Consider the following 20,742-nt stretch of genomic DNA (forward strand, 5'->3'; position numbering starts at 1 on the left):
TCTATTTATTTATAGGAAGCATGTATTAGATGATTGGTCTTGTGACAGAAGGGTCAAATGGTGATGGAATCGTCATTGGCCCATTGCACATTGTCACAGGATAGTGATTGGCGGAGGTGCCAAAGTCTTTGACGGATAGGTCAAGACACTGGATGTTTGGTTTATATCGATGTTTGATTAGATGTGGATTTACTTCTATTACTGAGATTCGATATAGTATGCCAACGTCTGGAAACCGGGATCCCTAGAATAGGAATGAGTCTAGTCTGAGATATGGAGTCAGGAGTTGATTAACAGATTTATATTGAATTATGTTTTCAGATTTGATACATATTACTTATATTTGTCTCATGCTTTATATTGATTATATGATTGCATGTATCGTTGATTTATACTGGGATGTATTTCTCACTGGAGTTATCCGGCTGTTGTCGTGTTTGTATGTGTGCATGGCAACAGGTGGGACAAGATCAAGGTCGAGGAGATGAAGAGAGATCGTGATTAGAGTGGAGACTACGGACTTGGATTTTAGATAAGGTTTGAACACTTGATATGTAGTCGTTAAACTTTAGTTTAAATGACTGTATATGGTACAAGACTTGTATTTTGTTTTCGATGTAAATATTCGAATGAATTTCATTACGTTCCGCATTTGACACTTTTATAAAAAAAAAATTAGTCCCTGTTTATTATAATTGATTTAATTATTCCCACGGATGATTAAGAAATGAATTAGCGTCCGGGTCCCCACACCCGACCAACAAACACAATTAAATCTCATATCGACCAAATATGGAAAAAGGTCAATGAGTTTTCTGAATCAAAACTCAAAACTTACAATGGAGGGGTCAGATTTCGAACTGAAGTTTTTGCGAAGCAGTTACAGAATAAAGCAGTTTTGAAGAAATTTGTTGCTTTGGAAGTTGTAGTGTTGAAGGTAGTTAAAGCTACCTCAATTTTTCAAGCACTGGAAAGAAAGACATACTTCTTTGATCTGGTGCGTGTCAAGAAGATTGCCCAACTGATCACTCAGCTCCGCCAAAACTTTGATCCAAACAGCCCAACTGCTTTCAATGACAAAGCAGTGCATGATCAACAGGATACAGATCTTCTGTCACACCATTTCTTTATACTTGACATGATTACCATAATCAAAATATGATTTGAATGATATATCTATAATATGAAACAATTCAAACAGGGGCATGAATTTGACGGTTTATAAAAAATTTTGCATGATGTCCCTACATTTTGTAAACACCAATAACTCAAGCAACAACAACAATACGTACATATAATCGTATTCTTATAAACAACCATACTCGGTATCATTATACACACAGACATAACATTGTAAAATTTGTTTCAAACCCTAACATTGCATTCACTATAATACATATGCGGAAGCCATATAATAAGACGTCCAGGTTCTTGTCGAGGTAAGGCACGTCACAAGCATCCATTGGCAAACCGGCATCCTATGTATCTTCATTACCTGATCCTGTAACATATGAGCTACGTGAGTTTATATATCTCAATAAATTGGCACTTATATATATCAATATGCATAGAAAGAATATACATATCAAGTCGTTGTAAAGCCCGAGATTTTATCATTTTAATCCGAGATTATTTAATCTATGAATTTTGGAATGATGAATTAGATTCCACGGTTTTTGTAATTAATTAGGATTGAAATGGAATTAAAAAGAGTTGTGAGGATCAAATTGCAAATACTGAAGACTTCAGGGTCTAAAGTGCAATTATGGGATTTGAGGACACTTGTCTTCACCATGCAAATATATATGTTAAAATATTTCATTCAGCAACTTGAGAGAAAAGGAAAAACGAGAATAGATACAGAGACTTTGCAAAATTCCTTCGAAGACTAGAATTCTGATTTTACAAGATCTAACCGTCAGAATTTTGATCCGAACACAGTTCTGTGATTCTCTCGTCGACAGCTACTACAGGACGTAAGTTTTATTGATTTCTGATACGATTTGAAATTATGATTTTGGAGGAATTGTTATTTGATTATTATTATGTGTTATGGTGATATCAGTAATCGTATATTCGAAATCAGATCGAAGAACAGACAGTAGACGGAATTGTTATGAATTTTCAGATGATATGATTGAGATATACAGATTTGGTATTGAAATTGCGATTATTGATTAATTATGAATTGTAATTGATATATCGTATTGTTGAGTTACTGGGGACATCATTCTAGTGCCGTTATGCCGTTGATTTTGAATCAGATTAAGATTGATCAGAACAGATTTGATTTGGATGGTATATTGATATTGTACCTGTCGAATATGTCATTTCAGATTGTATTGACAGCTTTGAATTCAGAACTTCCATTTCTTCAGACCGAGACTACGAAAAGAAAGGTATAAATCAATGTTGAACCGGGAGACTGACTCGAGTGAGATAGAACTTGAGTTTCCCAAAACTACATATTTATTTGCTATTGTTTTCAGATATTTGAATTCATTGAATTTATATATGCTTGTTCTATTGATTTATAGAAAGCATGGATTAGACGATTGATTTGAGATAGAGAGTCTTTGGCAGATCTGCCAAGTCGTGACATAGTTATTGGCAGAGGGCCAGGTCACTGGACGTTTGGTTTATATCGATGTTGCTTAGAATGCAGATCAGCTTATATTGCAGATATTTGATATAGTGTACCAAAGTCTGGGAATAAGAACGTACCCCATCTAGCTGAGGAGAGTAGGTGAGTTGTTGCGTTATTATTCAACCGGGATTCCTAGACTAGGCTGGATTGAGTCGAGTCAAAGAATAAGAGTCAGAGCTTGATTTACAGACTTGAATCAACTATATTTCATAGATTATGTTACATGTTTGTATCGATTTATGTTTCAGATTATGATTTATGTTTTTAATAAATGTTTATGATTTTATACATTGCATGTATACATTGTTTATACTGAGAATTCTATTCTCACCGGAGTTATCCGGTTGTTGTTGTGTTTGTATGTGTGCATGACAACAGATGGGACAGGATCAGGGTCAAGAAGAGAATGAGAGATGGCGATTAAAGTGGTGATTCCGGACTTAGACGTGGAACTAGTAGTTTATCACTGGTTATGTGATTGAGATGAAACTAGTTTGTTTATGATTGTACTTTGAACAAATTTTGTACTTTAGATCATGATGTAGATATTGCACTGATCGCATATTTAAATAAAATGGAATATAACTTGTTGTCTAGATTTGTACACTTGTTTATACAGGGCCCAATAAAAAAAAATTTAGACCTTGTTTAATTAATTGATCCAATTATTCCCAAAGAACGATTAAGAAGATGATTAGCGTCCGGGTCCCCGCAACAGGTGGTATCAGAGCGATAGATCATTTTGATTGAGATAGAATAGTTTTACATGCTAGCATGACATTATGTTTTACTGCTTTGAAATACATGTTACTTGATTTATCTGATTTGATTGGTAATATGTATTGATTGAGAGTGAATCAGAACCGATTCTTGATCAGAGGTAAAATGATCAGAAGAGGACTGAGACAGATTCATCATATGTAATTTCTAACCCTTTTGATAATCAGATATGCCTCCCGAAGAATCCCAGAACAGGGCAGTACTTCTGCTAATCCGATGGATGTCACGGCAACACTGATGAAAACGTTACTGAAGAGGTTTCAGTCATTTAAATCGCCAACCCTGAAAGGAACAGAGACTTCTGTTGACTGTGAGAGTTGGTTAGATGATATAGAAATGCTGTTTGATTCCAGGATTACACTGATGAGCGCCGAGTAAGACTGATTGGGCACCAATTGCATGATGTTGCGAAAAATTGGTGGATCACGACAAAGAGGGCTTTGGAGCATCGAAGTACGATTATTACTTGGAATATTTTTAAGACCGAGTTCTGTCAAAGATTCTTTCTATTGTCGTAAAGAAAGGATAAGGGTGCAGAGTTTGCAAATCTGAGACAAGGTCAGCCGAATATTGAAGAGTATGTGGCCAAGTTCTCTACCTTGCTGCGATTTGCTCCACATGTTGCCGAGAATGATGAAGCCGTTGCTGATCAGTTCATCAATGGCCTGAATCCCGAGATCTTTACATTGGTGAACACTGGGAGACCGAATAACTTTGCTGATGCCTTGAACAGAGCAAAGGGAGCCGAAGCCGGTCTGATTAAACAGAAAAGAGCTTCGTATATCACACCAGCACCGAGACCATAGCAACCACCCTCAATGCAGTTCCAACAACCCCCTCCCAGATTTGAGAGTGGCAGCAGCAGCAGTGGCAAGAGAGATCAGCTGAAAGCCAGAAGGAAACAGTTCAAGAAGTCTGGAAACAGTTCATCTAGTTCCAGTGGCTGACGACAGACTGGTCAGAACCAGAGTTTTACAGGGACTTATTGCAGGACTTGTGGAGGGAGACATCCCAAAGAGCAGTGCCGAGGAGTCTTTGGTACTTACAACATTTGCAGACGGCCAGGACATTTTGCCAGAGTCTGTCCACAGAAAGATTCTCAGAGATCCCAGGGTGCAGAATCATCTGGATCCGTAGCTCAGACTGGTAGACGACCATCTGCAGTTCACTCTTTCCAGCCAGCACCATCTACCCAGTCACAGCCGAGGCCTGGAGGAAGCCAGACAGTTAGCCAACCTCCTAGACAGCAGGCCAGAGTTTTTGCTTTGACTGAAGAACAGGCCCAGGACGCACCTGATGATGTTGTTGCAGGTAACTAACTGTTCTCTTTGTGGTTATTCTGCTTATGTTTTGATAGATACTGGTACATCTCATACATTCATATCTGAGCGATTTGCATTGATCCATTCCTTGCATGTTGAGTCATTATCTACTGTTGTATCTGTCTCTTCGCCTTTAGGTAGAGGTCTTATATCAGTGACATCTCTTAGATCTTGTATACTGCGGTATGATGAGCATGAGATTGAGTTAGATTGTATTGTAATTGGGTTGTCTGATTTTGATTGCATTATCGGTATTGATATGCTAACCAAGTACAGAGCTACTGTTGATTGTTTCCATAAGATTGTGAGATTCAGACCTGACATGCCTGATGAGTGGAAATTCTACGGTAAGGGTTTTAGAGCTAGAATTCCTTTGATATCTGCGTTATCTATGACTCGATTGTTAGAGAAAGGAGCAGAGGGATTTCTTGTGTATTCAGTAGACGTACTGAAATCGAGCCAAGCATTGGCAGATTTTCCAGTTGTATGTTAATTTGCTGACGTCTTCCTAGTTGAGATTCCGAGCTTGCCTCCAGTCAGAGAGATAGACTTCAGCATCGAATTGGTACCAGGTACCGTTCCGATTTCTAGAGCTCCATACAGAATGGCACCGATAGAATTGAAAGAGTTGAAAGATCAGTTGGAAGATTTACTAGCCAAGGCTTACATCAGACCGAGTGTTTCTCTTTGGGGTGCTCCAGTACTGTTTGTGAGAAAGAAAGACGGTTCAATGAGACTTTGCATTGACTACCGGCAACTGAACAAGGCTACGGTAAAGAACAAATATCCCTTGCCTCGCATTGATGATTTGTTTGATCAGTTATTTGGTTCTTCTGTATATTCCAAGAACGATCTGAGATCTGGATATCATCAGTTGAGAGTCAGAGACTCTGATATCTCGAAGACACCTTTCAGAACCAGGTATGGACAATACGAGTTTATTGTCATGCCATTTGGTCTTACAAATGCTCCAGCTGTATTTATAGGATTGATGAACCGTGTGTTTCAGAAATATCTTGATGAGTTTGTGATTATTTTCATTGATGATATTTTGATATATTCGAAGAATATGATTGACCATGCTGAACATTTGAGAATTGTTTTGAGAACATTGGGGGCTGAGAAATTATATGTCAAACTGTCCAAATGTGAGTTTTGGTTGAGACAGATTGTACTTCTGGGTCACATCATATCTGGTGATGGGATTTCTGTTGATCCTAGCAAAGTCGAGGCCGTGATCAGTTGGCCGAGTCCCACATCTGTGCCAGAGATACGCAGCTTTATGGGTTTAGGAGGATATTATCGACGATTCATTAAAGATTTCTCCAGTATTGCTAAACCTATTACGTAGCTGACTTAGAAGAATTCTCCATTTGTTTGGTCAGAGGAGTGTGAATCCATTTTCTAGAGCTGACCAGTGCTCCGGTGTTGACGATTCCTTCAGGTACTAGTGATTTTGTTGTTTATTGTGATGATTCTCGCAGAAGATTGGGTTGTGTTTTGATGCAGCGAGGGCATGTTATTGCATATGATTCGAGACAGTTGAAGCCACATGAGACTCGATACCCGATTCATGATCTGGAATTGGCTACTATCGTGTTTGCATTGAAGATATGGCGACACTATCTGTACGGTGAGAAGTTTGAGATATATTATGATCATAAAAGCTTGAAATATCTGTTTTCACAGTCTGAATTGAATATGAGGCAACGAAGATGGCTTGATTTGTTGAAAGATTTCGATTGTGAAATCAAATATTATCCGGGAAAGTCGAATGCAGCAGCTGATGCACTGAGTCGAAAGGTATGTTCTTTATCCTTATCGACTATTGGTGTTTCAAATTTGATTGAAGATTGTTGTCTTTCTGGATTAGTATTTGAGACAGATTGTCAATATTTGAGATTGTATGCTATTCAAGCTGAGCCAGAACTGATTGTTAGAATCAAAGAAGCACAGAAAGTGGATCATAATGTTCAGAACTCGATGTTGATGGTCAGATCAGGTCATCAATGAGAATATCAGGTTCGTGATGATGTACTATATGTGAATAATCGTATTGTTGTGCTGGATGTTTCAGAGTTGAGACAACAGATATTGAGAGAAGCGCACAACAGTCTATTTAGCATTCATCCTGGTGGCAAAAAAATGTATAATGATTTGAAAAGACAGTTTTGGTGGAAACAGTTGAAATCAGATGTCACAGATTTTGTATCTAAATGTTTGAATTGCCAATAGGTGAAAGCAGAGAAAAAGAAACCATGAGATCTACTGCATAGTTTATCGATTCCAGAATGGAAATGGGATCACATTTCCATGGATTTTGTGACGCAGTTACCGCGATCCTCCCGAGGTTGTGATGCGATTTGGGTCGTTATTGACAGATTGACCAAATCAACGTGTTTTATTCCGTACAAAATGACGTACAGATATGACCCAATGGGAGAGATTTATGTCAGAGAAGTGGTCAGATTGCATGGTGTGCCGAAGTCGATTGTATCAGATCGTGATCCTCGATTCACTTCACACTTTTGTCACAGTTTGCAGCAGGCTCTGGCTACTACATTGCATTTGAGTGCTGCATATCATCCTCAGACAGACGGTCAATCAGAGAGGACTATCCAGACATTGGAGGATGTAATGCCCTAGATTTTATGTGGATAAAATGAAAATATGAAGTGTTGCTTGAAGGAAGAGACCGCACCCGCGCCCCTTCTGATGCCGCACCCGCGGTGCATGGACAGAAAATTGGTCATTTTACAGTAGGGTCACCGCATCCGCGGTCCAAGAACGAGTGCACCCGCGGTTGATGGACAGAGAGTTAGAAATTAATTACAGAAATGACACCGCACCTGCGGTCCAAATGTAACCGCACCCGCGTTGTTGACACCGCACCCGCGGCCTTATATGTAGCGCACCCGCGGTCGACGTTTATGCAAAGTTGAATGGACCGCTGAAGCCTGAGCGCACCCGCGGTTCCTGAACTACCGCACCCGCGGTCATGTGTGTTACTTGAAAAATATGACACTTGCCCCTCAACATGCAAGATATATATATGATTTGTACTTCATTCCTTCATTCTCCAGCTGCAAGGGACGAGAGCAAGGTTCAGAATTCCTCAACTCTCATTATAGCTTAGATTTGGAATTGCGAAAGATCGCGCCACCCGAATTTCGATCCGACTTCGGTTCCGTACTCCTCTTGTTACCAGCTACAAAAGGATGTAAATATTTCTACATTTCAACATGTTTTGAAGTTGAGATATTGGAAGAAATCAGATATGATTATTATTAGATGTTCTTGAGATTATAAGCAACGTATATTCGCAACCGGATCAAAGAACAGACATCTCATGATATTGTTATTATTTTCAGCACATATATGAATGAGATTATACAGATTTTGAGGTTAAGGAACATATTAGTGGTGATTATGAGTTATTGTTATGATTATTGATGTTTGAGATGACCGGTATCGCAAGATTACGCCGTTATGTCGTGGAAATGTACCGAGATTGAATATTGATCCGTAGGTGTATTGAATTGAGTTAGAGATTGATAGAATGCATCTTGAATGTGTCATTTCAGATTGATATTGACAGATTCGACATCGAGACTTCGACTACGACCGATTGTTCGACGAAAGGTATAATGCATGTTTTGTTTGGGGAAAACACAACTCAAATGAGATTCAATTTGAGTTTCCCAACAAAATCACATACTAGAATTATTGTTTATCTTTTGATATGATTGTGATTTGTTTATAGATTTATATTCAAATCTTTTGATATGATGATGTCTTGTTTATAGATTTATATTCAAGCCTTTGAGATAGGAGAGTCATTGGCAGACTTGCCAAACTAGATGTTCGGTGGTATCGACGCTTCGGATCAGATTCACTCCGATTGCAGACATTCGATACAGACTTGACCGAAGTCTAGGAATAAGACGTACAGTTACCCCGATTGGGAGGGTAGGTGACAGACAGTGACGTCTTATTCACACCGGGATCCCTAGAGTAGAGTCGATTCGAGTCAAGACATGATTTGATTTGAGTTGCATGTTTAGATAGATCGGTTTCATAGACTATGGAGCCATTGTTATTGCTTTCATGCATGATTTATGATTTCGTATCAGCATGTATACATGTTTTATACTGGAATTTGTTCTCACCGGAGTTTCCGGCTGTTGTTATGTCTGTATGTGTGCATAACAACAGGTGGGGCAGGATCAAGGTCACGACAGAGATGAGAGATGGACATAGCGTGGTGATCACGGGCGCAGCAGATGAACGAGTAGTTGTACTTTTGATATGGACTGTTTTTAATTACTGGTTTGTAGAATATGAATAAGACATGACATGTATATTATATGTGTTGTAATTAAATAAAGAAAGATATTATGTTTAGTGTTTACATTTGAATTAATGTTAAAAAGCGAAAATTTGATCGACATTTTGAATAAAGATCCAATTAATCCCAAAAAGAATTGAGTTAGAGCCCGGGTCCTCACAACAGGTGGTATCAGAGCCGTAGGTTCTGTAGATTGAGATAGAATAGAATGAGCGGGGGTAGATCGAGTCTTCTTCTTTGCTTTTGATGTGCTAGCATGATTTATTGCTTTCCCTATTATATGTTGTATTGTATCTGAGTTGATTTACAGCATATAATTGTCAAGACTGAATCAGAACCGATTCTGGATCAGAGGTATATGATCAGAGGAGGGCTGAGACAGATTGTATAGATTGTATCCTAATCTGTTTGATAATCAGATATGCCGCCTAGAAGAATACCACAACCAGCTGCAGGTCAAGTGCCGGAACAGGGTAGTACGTCAGGTACTCAGGTGGACGTTACTGCGACACCGATGGAGACTTTGTTGAAGAGATTTCAATCGTTCCATCCACCTACCTTGAAGGGCACAGAAAATGCAGTGGATTGCGAAAGCTGGTTGGATGATATAGAGATGTTATTTGAATCACTTGCCTATACAGATGAACGTAGAGTGAAGCTGGTTGGGCATCAATTGCAAGAAGTGGCCAAGAGTTGGTGGCTAACAGCGAAACGAGCCTTAGAACATCGAGGTATTGATATTACTTGGAAAGTCTTTAAAGATGAATTTTATCAACGTTTCTTTCCAGTGTCGTATCGAAAAGACAAAGGGGCCGAGTTCGCCAACTTGAGACAGGGCCAGTGGAACATAGAGGAGTATGTTGCCAAATTCTCGTCCTTACTTCGATTTGCACCACACGTGGCAGGGAATGATGAGGCAGTTGCAGATCAATTCATAAATGGTTTGAATCCGGACATCTTTACCCTAGTGAACACGGGGCGACCCAACACTTTTTCTGAGGCGCTGAATCGAGCAAAGGGAGCAGAGGCTGGCTTGATTAGACAGCGAGGAGCTTCCTATAGTGTTCAGGGTCAGAGACCGCCACAGCCTGCCGCACAGTTTCCACCACCTCCTCCTCGATTTGATAGTGGAAGCAGTAGTAGTGGCAAGAAGGATTTTCTGAAGGCAAAGGGCAGACAGTTTAAGAAGTCAGGGAGCAGTTCGTCGAGCTCCAGTGGGTCAAGACAGAGAGGTCCTGGCCAGAGTGTAGAGTATACTGGTGTTTATTGCAGTTCTTGTGGTGGTAGGCATGCCACTGAGCAGTGTCAGGGAGTGATGGGCAGATGCAATCTATATAGGCAACATGGACACTTTGCCAGAGTCTGTCCCAAGAGAGGTGCACAGAGATTTCAGGGTGCAGGGTCATCAGCATCAGTGACTCAGCCTGAGAGGCAAGCTTCGTCTGTCCATTCTTTCCAGCCCACGCCTACACAGTCCCAACCTAGAGCCAGAGGTGGCCAGACAGTGAGCCAACCTCCCAGACAACAAGCTCGGGTGTTTGCACTGACTGAGGAGCAAGCCCAAGATGCACCAGACAATGTGATTGCAGGTAACTGTTTTCTTTGCGGTTATCCTGCATATGTATTGATAGATACAGGTGCATCACATACATTCATATCAGAACGTTTTGCATTGACACATGCATTGCCTGTCGAGTCATTGTCTACTGTAGTGTCTATTTCTTCTCCGTTGGGAAGTGGTCTGATATCTGTGACTTCAGTTAGACATTGTGTACTACAGTTTGAAGGGCATGAGATCGATTTAGAATGTGTTGTACTTGGTTTATCTGATTTTGATTGTATTGTCGGGATTGACATGTTAACTAAGTACAGAGCCACCGTAGACTGTTTTCACAAGATTGTCAGATTCAGACCTGAAATGACAGAGGAGTGGAAATTCTATGGTAAGGGTTCCAGATCTCGGATTCCCTTAGTATCTGCTCTGACTATGAGTAGATTGTTGCAGCAAGGAGCAGAAGGGTTCCTTATTTATTCAGTAGATTTACTGAAACAGAGCCCGACATTGGCAGATTTGCCAGTAGTACGGGAGTTTGCAGATGTATTTCCTGACGAGATTCCAGGGTTACCTCCAGCTCGAGAGGTAGATTTTAATATTGATCTCATTCCAGGTACCGCTCCTATATCTCGAGCTCTGTATAGGATGGCGCCTATAGAGTTGAAAGAATTGAAAGCACAACTAGAAGATCTTCTATCCAAGGGATATATCAGACTCAGTGTATCTCCTTGGGGTGCTCCAGTGCTATTCGTGCGCAAGAAAGACGGTTCTATGAGATTGTGTATAGATTACAGGCAGCTGAACAAGGCAACGATAAAGAATAAATATCCTTTGCCTCGTATCGGACGACTTATCTGATCAGTTGCAGGGATCATCTATCTATTCCAAGATCGATCTGAGATCTGGATATCACCAACTGCGAGTACGAGATATTGATATACCAAAGACAGCATTCCGAACCAGGTATGGACATTACGAATTTATTGTCATGTCTTTCGGTTTAACGAATGCTCCAGCGGTGTTCATGGGGTTGATGAACCGTGTCTTTAAGAGGTATTTAGATGAATTTGTGATTGTTTTTATTGATGATATTTTGGTGTACTCTAAGAATTTGGATGAGCATGCCAATCATTTGAGAATTGTGTTGCACACATTGAGAAATGAAAGATTATATGCGAAACTGTCAAAGTGTGAGTTTTGGCTGAGACATGTTGTCTTCTTGGGTCATATCATATCTGGAGACGGTATTTCTGTAGATCCGAGTAAAATGGAAGCTGTGATCAGTTGGCCGAGACCGACTTCTGTGCCAGAGATACGCAGTTTCATGGGTATAGCAGGGTATTATAGACGATACATCAAATATTTCTCCAGTATTGCGAAGCCGATTACCCAGTTGACACAGAAAAATGCGCTGTTTGTGTGGTCTGCGGATTGTTAATCTAGTTTCCTAGAGTTGAAGAAGAGGCTGACCAGTGCACCTGTCTTAATGATTCCTTCGGGTACTGGTGATTTCGTTGTATATTGTGATGCATCTCACAGAGGGCTGGGATGTATTCTTATGCAATGAGGTCATGTGATCGCATACGCCTCGAGACAGCTGAAGCCACACGAGATTCGATACCCCATTCATGATCTGGAATTAGTGGCTATTGTTTTTGCATTGAAGATTTGGCGTCATTATCTTTATGGTGAAAAATTTGAGATTTACTCTGACCATAAAAGCCTGAAGTATCTATTTTCTCAGTCAGAGTTGAACATGAGGCAGCGTAGATGGCTTGATCTACTGAAAGATTTTGATTGCGAGATCAAGTATTATCCAGGGAAGTCAAATGCAGCAGCAGATGCCTTGAGTCGAAAGGTTTGTGCTCTATCCTTATCGACCATAGGTGTGACAAATATGATTGAAGACTGTTGTTTGTCTGGATTAGCATTTGATACAAGTAGTAGACCATTGCTACTTGCTTCGATTCAAGTTGAACCAGATTTAATTTTGCGAATCAAAGAAGCGCAGAGAACTGATAAGAATATTCAGAAGTCGATTCAGATGGTTAGATCAGGACATCAGTTAGAATACCAGGTACATGATTGTGTTCTGCATGTGAATAACCGTCTTGTAGTGCCAGATGTTGCAGAGTTTAAGCAACAGATTTTGTCAGAAGCGCACTGTAGTCGGTTCAGCATTCACCCTGGTGGCAGAAAGATGTATAACAATCTAAAGACACAGTTCTGGTGGAAACAGATGAAGTCAGACATTGCCGAATTTGTGTCTAAGTGTTTAAATTGCCAACAGGTGAAGGCTGAGAGAAAGAATCCCGGAGGTTTACTTCAGAGCCTATCTATTCCAGAATGGAAATGGGATCACATTTCCATGGATTTCGTGACGAAGTTACCTCGATCATCCCGGGGTTGTGATGCGATTTGGGTTGTGATAGACAGATTAACCAAATCAGCGTGTTTTATTCCGTATAGAATGACGTACAGATATGATCAAATGGCTGAGATATATATCAGAGAGGTAGTCAGATTACATGGTGTGCCGAAGTCTATCGTATCAGATCGTGATCCACGATTCACTTCATACTTTTGGCACAGTCTGCAGCAGGCCTTAGGTACGACATTACACCTGAGTACTGCTTATCATCCTCAGACCGATGGACAGTCAGAGCGGACTATCCAGACTTTAGAGGACATGTTGAGAGCTGTAGTGCTATATTTCGGCACTAGTTGGCAAGATTCACTACCGTTATGTGAATTCTCGTACAACAACAGCTATCAAACGAGCATAGAGATGGCACCGTTTGAGGCATTGTATGGCAAGAAGTGCAGATCTCCGTTGTACTGAGATGATATATCTGAAGTACCAGAACTTGGGCCTGATATGATTCGGGAAATGACTGAGAAGGTGAAGATCATTCAGAAAAGAATGAAGACGGCACAGGATAGACAGGCCAAGTATGCCAATATCAGACGTAGACCGTTAGTATTTGAACAGGGAGACAGAGTATTCTTGAAGATTTCTCCTTTCAGAGGCGTTGTCAGATTTGGCAAACGCGGGAAATTGTCTCCTAGATACATCGGTCCATACGAGATTCTTGAAAAGATTGGCGATCGAGCATATCGATTGGCTCTTCCTCCTTCTCTATCCGTGATACATGATGTTTTTCATGTATCGATGCTGCGTAGATATATGCCAGATTGTTCTCATGTCATTCGGCCTGACGAAGATGAGCTAGATCAGACATTGAGTTATGTTGAACAACCGATACAGATTCTTGATCGGAAAGAAAAACAGCTCAGAACGAAGACAATTCCGCTAGTGAAAGTCCAGTGGAGTCGTCATGGCACCGAGGAAGCGACTTGGGAGACAGAAGCAGATATGAAACAGAAATATCCCGAGTTATTCTCATGATGTGAGTATTTATTCAGCTTTTGACTTTACTGCTGTTCGTACATACTTGATTAATTGATTTCACGTTCGAGGACAAACTAATATCTAAGGGGGGGAGAAATGTAATGCCCTAGATTGTATGTGGATAAAATGAAAAGATGAAGTGTTGCTTGAAGGAAGAGACCGCACCCGCGCCCCTACAGATGCCGCACCCGCGGTGCATGGACAGAAAATTGGTCATTTTACAGTAGGGTCACCGCACCCGCGGTCCAAGAACGAGTGCACCCACGGTTGATGGACAGAGAGTTGGAAATTAATTACAGAAATGACACCGCACCCGCGGTCCAAACGTAACCGCACCCGCGTTGATGACACCGCACCCGCGGCCTTATATGTAGCGCACCCGCGGTCGATGTTTATGCAAAGTTGAATGGACCGCTGAAGCCTGAGCGCACCCGCGGTTCCTGAACTACCGCACCCGCGGTCATGCGTGTTACTTGAAAAATATGACACTTGCCCCTCAACATGCAAGATATATATATGATTTGTACTTCATTCCTTCATTCTCCAGCTGCAAGGGACGAGAGAAAGGTTCAGAATTCCTCAACTCTCATTATAGCTTAGATTTGGAATTGCGAAAGATCGCGCCACCCGAATTTCGATCCGACTTCGGTTCCGTACTCCTCTTGTTACCAGCTACAAAAGGATGTAAATATTTCTACATTTCAACATGTTTTGAAGTTGAGATATTGGAAGAAATCAGATATGATTATTATTAGATGTTCTTGAGATTATAAGCAACGTATATTCGCAACCGGATCAAAGAACAGACATCTCATGATATTGTTATTATTTTCAGCACATATATGAATGAGATTATACAAATTTTGAGGTTAAGGAACATATTAGTGATGATTATGAGTTATTGTTATGATTATTGATGTTTGAGATGACCGGTATCGCAAGATTACGCCGTTATGTCGTGGAAATGTACCGAGATTGAATATTGATCCGTAGGTTTATTGAATTGAGTTAGAGATTGATAGAATGCATCTTGAATGTGTCATTTCAGATTGATATTGACAGATTCGACATCGAGACTTCGACTACGACCGATTGTTCGACGAAAGGTATAATGCATGTTTTGTTTGGGGAAGACACAACTCAAATGAGATTCAATTTGAGTTTCCCAACAAAATCACATACTAGAATTATTGTTTATCTTTTGATATGATTGTGATTTGTTTATAGATTTATATTCAAATCTTTTGATATGATGATGTCTTGTTTATAGATTTATATTCAAATCTCTTGATATGATGATGTCTTGTTTATAAATTTATATTCAAGCCTTTGAGATAGGAGAGTCATTGGCAGACTTGCCAAACTAGATGTTCGGTGGTATCGACGCTTCGGATCAGATTCACTACGATTGCAGACATTCGATCCAGACTTGACCGAAGTCTAGGAATAAGACGTACAGTTACCCCGATTGGGAGGGTAGGTGACAGACAGTGACGTCTTATTCACACCGGGATCTTTAGAGTAGAGTCGATTCGAGTCAAGACATGATTTGATTTGAGTTGCATGTTTAGATAGATCGGTTTCATAGACTATGGAGCCATTGTTATTGTTTTCATGCATGATTTATGATTTCGTATCAGCATGTATACATGTTTTATACTGGGATTTGTTCTCACCGGAGTTTCCGGCTGTTGTTATGTCTGTATGTGTGCATAACAGCAGGTGGGGCAGGATCAGGGTCACGACAGAGATGAGAGATGGACATAGCGTTGTGATCACGGGCGCAGCAGATAAACGAGTAGTTGTACTTTTGATATGGACTGTATTTAATTACTGGTTTGTAGAATATGAATAAGACATGACATGTATATTATATTTGTTGTAATTAAATAAAGAAAGATATTATGTTTAGTGTTTATATTTGAATTAATGTTAAAAAGCGAAATTTTGACCCACATTTTGAATAAAGATCCAATTAATCCCAAAAAGAATTGAGTTAGAGCCCGGGTCCCCACAGAGGATATGCTTCGAGCTGTAGTGCTAGATTTTGAAACTAGTTGGCAAGATTCTTTGCCACTTAGTGAGTTTTCTTATAACAACATCTATCAGACGAATATAGAGATGGCACCGTTTGAAGCGTTGTATGGCAAGAAGTGCAGATCCCCTCTCTATTGGGATGATATCTCTGAGGTACCTTAGTTTGGACCCGATATGATTAGAGATATGACTGGGAAAGTGAGGCTGATTCAGAAGAGAATGAAGACAGATCAGGACAGACAGGCCAAATATGCAAATATTCGACGCCGACCTCTAGAGTTTGAGCAAGGAGATAGAGTATTTTTTAAGATTTCTCCTTTCAGAGGCGTTATCAGATTTGGCAAACGATGGAAGTTGTCTCCTCGTTACATTGGTCTTTATGAGATTTTGGAGAAGTTTGGTACTCGTGCTTATCGGCTTGCTCTTCCGCCTTCTCTATCTGTAATACATGATGTCTTTCATGTATCTATGCTACGGAAATATCTCCCTGATGATTCTCATATTATTCAGCCAGACGAGGCCGAACTTGATGAAAGTCTGAGTTATGTTGAGAAACCTATTCATATTCTTGATCGTAAAGAAAAGCAGCTTAGAACGAAGACTATTCCGCTTGTGAAAGTCCAGTGGAGTTGTCATGGCATTGAGGAAGCTACCTGGGAGACTGAATCAGATATGAGACAGGAATTCCCCGAGTTATTTCGCTGATGTGAGTCTTTTATTTTAGCTTATGTTATACCACCTTATCTTATGTGATTGGATTGCCTGCGATTTCGAGGACGAAATCATGTCTCAGAGGGGGAGAATTGTAAAGCCCGAGATTTTATCATTTTAATCCGGGATTATTTAATTTATCAATTTTGGAATGATTAATTAGATTCCATGGTTTTTTTAATTAATTAGGATTGAAATGGAATGAAAAAGAGTTGTGAGGGCCAAATTGCAAATAGTGAAGACTTCAGGGTCTAAAGTGCAATTATGGGATTTGAGGACACTTGTCTTCACCATGCAAATATATATGTTAAAATCTTTCATTCAGCAACTTGAGAGAAAAGGAAAAACGAGAATAGCTACAGAGACTTTGCAAAATTACTTCAAAGACTAGAATTCTGATTTTACAAGATCTAACCGTCAGAATTTTGATCCGAACACAGTTCTGTGATTCTCTCGTCGACACTTACTACAGGACGTAAGTTTAATTGATTTCTAATATGATTTGAAATTATGATTTTGGAGGAATTGTGCTTTGATTATTATTATGTGTTCTGGTGATATCAGTAATTGTATATTCGAAATCAGATCGAAGAACAGACAGTAGATGGAATTGTTATGAATTTTTAGATGATATGATTGAGATATACAGATTTGGTATTGAAATTGCGATTATTGATTAATTATGAATTGTAATTGATATCTCGTATTGTTGAGTTACTGGGGACATCATTCTAGTGCCGTTATGTCGTTGATTTTGAATCAGATTAAGATTGATCAGAACAGATTTGATTTGGATGGTATATTGATATTGTACCTGTCGAATATGTCATTTCAGATTGTATTGACAACTTTGAATTCAGAACTTCCATTTCTTCAGACCGAGACTACGAAAAGAAAGGTATAAATCAATGTTGAACCGGGAGACTGACTCGAGTGAGATAGAACTTGAGTTTCCCAAAACCACATATTTATTTGCTATTGTTTTCAGATATTTGAATTCATTGCATTTATATATGCTTGTTCTATTGATTTATAGAAAGCATGGATTAGACGATTGATTTGAGATAGAGAGTCTTTGGCAGATGTGCCAAGTCGTGACAGAGTTATTGGCAGAGGGCCAGGTCACTAGACGTTTGGTTTATATCGATGTTGCTTAGAATGCAGATCAGCTTATATTGCAGATATTTGAAATAGTGTACCAAAGTCTGGGAATAAGAACGTACCCCATCTAGCTGAGGAGAGTAGGTGAGTTGTTGCGTTCTTATTCAACCGGGATTCATAGACAAGGCTGGATTGAGTCGAGTCAAAGAATAAGAGTCAGAGCTTGATTTACAGACTTGAATCAACTATGTTTCATAGATTATGTTACATGTTTGTATCGATTTATGTTTCAGATTAAGATTCATGTTTTTAATAAATTTTATGATTTTATACATTGCATGTATACATTGTTTATACTGAGAATTCTATTCTCATCGGAGTTATCCGGCTGTTGTTGTGTTTGTATGTGTACATGACAACAGGTGTGACAGGATCAGGGTGAAGAAGAAAATGAGAGATGGCGATTAAAGTGGTGATTCCGGACTTAAACATGGAACTAGTAGTTTATCACTGGTTATGTGATTGAGATGACACTAGTTTGTTTATGATTGTACTTTGAACAAATTTTGTCCTTTAGATCATGATGTAGATATTGCACTGATCGTGTATTTAAATAAAATGGAATATAACTTGTTGTATAGATTTGTACACTTATTTATACAGAGCCCAATTAAAAAAATAAATTAGACCTTGTTTAATTAATTGATCCAATTATTCCCAAAGAACGATTAAGAATATGATTAGCGTCCGGGTTCCCACAACAGGTGGTATCAGAGCGATAGATCCTTTAGATTGAGATAGAATAGAGTGAGTAGGGTAGATTGAGTTTTCTTTCCTGCTTTTACATGCTAGCATGGCATTATGTTTTACTGCTTTGAAATACATGTTACTTGATTTATCTGATTTGATTGGTAATATGTATTGATTGAGAGTGAATCAGAACCGATTCTTGATCAGAGGTAAGATGATCAGAAGAGGACTGAGACAGATTCATCATATGTAATTGCTAACCCTTTTGATAATCAGATATTCCTCCCCGAGGAATCCCAGAACAGGGCAGTACTTCTGCTAATCCGATGGATGTCACGGCAACACCGATGAAAATGTTACTAAAAAGGTTTCAGTCATTTAAACCGCCAACCCTAAAAGGAACAGAGACTTCTGTTGACTGTGAGAGTTGGTTAGATGATATAGAAATGCTGTTTGATTCCAGGATTACACTGATGAGCGCCGAGTAAGACTGATTGGGCACCAATTGCATGATGTTGCGAAAAATTGGTGGATCACGACAAAGAGGGCTTTGGAGCATCGAAGTACGATTATTACTTGGAATATTTTTAAGACCGAGTTCTATCAAAGATTCTTTCTATTGTCGTAAAGAAAGGATAAGGGTGCAGAGTTTGCAAATCTGAGACAAGGTCAGCCGAATATTGAAGAGTATGTGGCCAAGTTCTCTACCTTGCTGCGATTTGCTCCACATGTTGCCGAGAATGATGAAGCCATTGCTGATCAGTTCATCAATGGCCTGAATCCTGAGATCTTTACATTGGTGAACACTGGGAGACCGAATAACTTTGTTGATGCCTTGAACAGAGCAAAGGGAGCCGAAGCCAGTCTGATTAGACAGAAAGGAGCTTCGTATATCACACCAGCACCGAGACCATAACAACCACCCTCAATGCAGTTCCAACAACCCCCTCCCAGATTTGAGAGTGGCAGCAGCAGCAGTGGCAAGAGAGATCAGCTGAAAGCCAGAGGGAAACAGTTCAAGAAGTCTGGAAGCAGTTCTTTTAGTTCCAGTGGCTCACGATAGACTGGTCAGAACCAGAGTTTTACAGGGACTTATTGCAGGACTTGTGGAGGGAGACATCCCACAGAGCAGTGCCGAGGAGTCTTTGGTACTTGCAACATTTGTAGACATCCAGGACATTTTGCCAGAGTCTGTCCACAAAAAGATTCTCAGAGATCCCAGGGTGTACAATCATCTGGATCCGTAGCACAGATTGGTAGACGACCATCTGCAGTTCACTTTTTCCAGCCAGCACCATCTACAGAGTCACAGCCGTGGCCTGGAGGAAGCCAGACAGTTAGCCAGCCTCCTAGACAGCAGGCCAGAGTTTTTTCTTTGACTGAAGAACAGGCCCAGGACGCACCTGATGATGTTGTTGCAGGTAACTGTTCTCTTTGTGGTTATCCTGCTTATGTATTGATAGATACTGGTGCATCTCATACATTCATATCTGAGCGATTTTCATTGAGTTATTATCTACTGTAGTATCTATATCTTCGTCTTTAGGGAGAAGTCTTATATCAGTGACATCTGTTAGATCTTGTATACTGCGGTATGATGAGCATGAGATCGAGTTAGATTGTATTGTACTTGGGTTGTCTGATTTTGATTGCATTATCGGTATTGATATGCTAACCAAGTACAGAGCTACTGTTGATTGTTTTCATAAGATTGTGAGATTCAGACCTGACATGGCTGATGAGTGGAAATTCTACGGTAAGGGTTCTAGAGCTAGAATTCCTTTGATATCTGCGTTATCTATGACTCGATTGTTCCAGAATAAAGCAGAGGGATTCCTTGTGTATTTAGTAGACATACTGAAATCGACCCCGGCATTGGCAGATTTGCCAGTGGTATGTGAGTTTGCTGACATCTTCCCAGATGAGATTCTGGGCTTGCCTCCAGTCAGAGAGATAGACTTCAGCATCGAATTGGTACCAGGTACCGTTCCGATTTCTAGAGCTCGATACAGAATGGCACCGATAGAATTGAAAGAGTTGAAAGATCAGTTGGAAGATTTACTGGCCAAGGGTTACATC

Source organism: Primulina tabacum, chromosome 2 (assembly GCF_025594145.1).
Source record: "Primulina tabacum isolate GXHZ01 chromosome 2, ASM2559414v2, whole genome shotgun sequence".
NCBI lineage: Eukaryota > Viridiplantae > Streptophyta > Magnoliopsida > Lamiales > Gesneriaceae > Primulina > Primulina tabacum.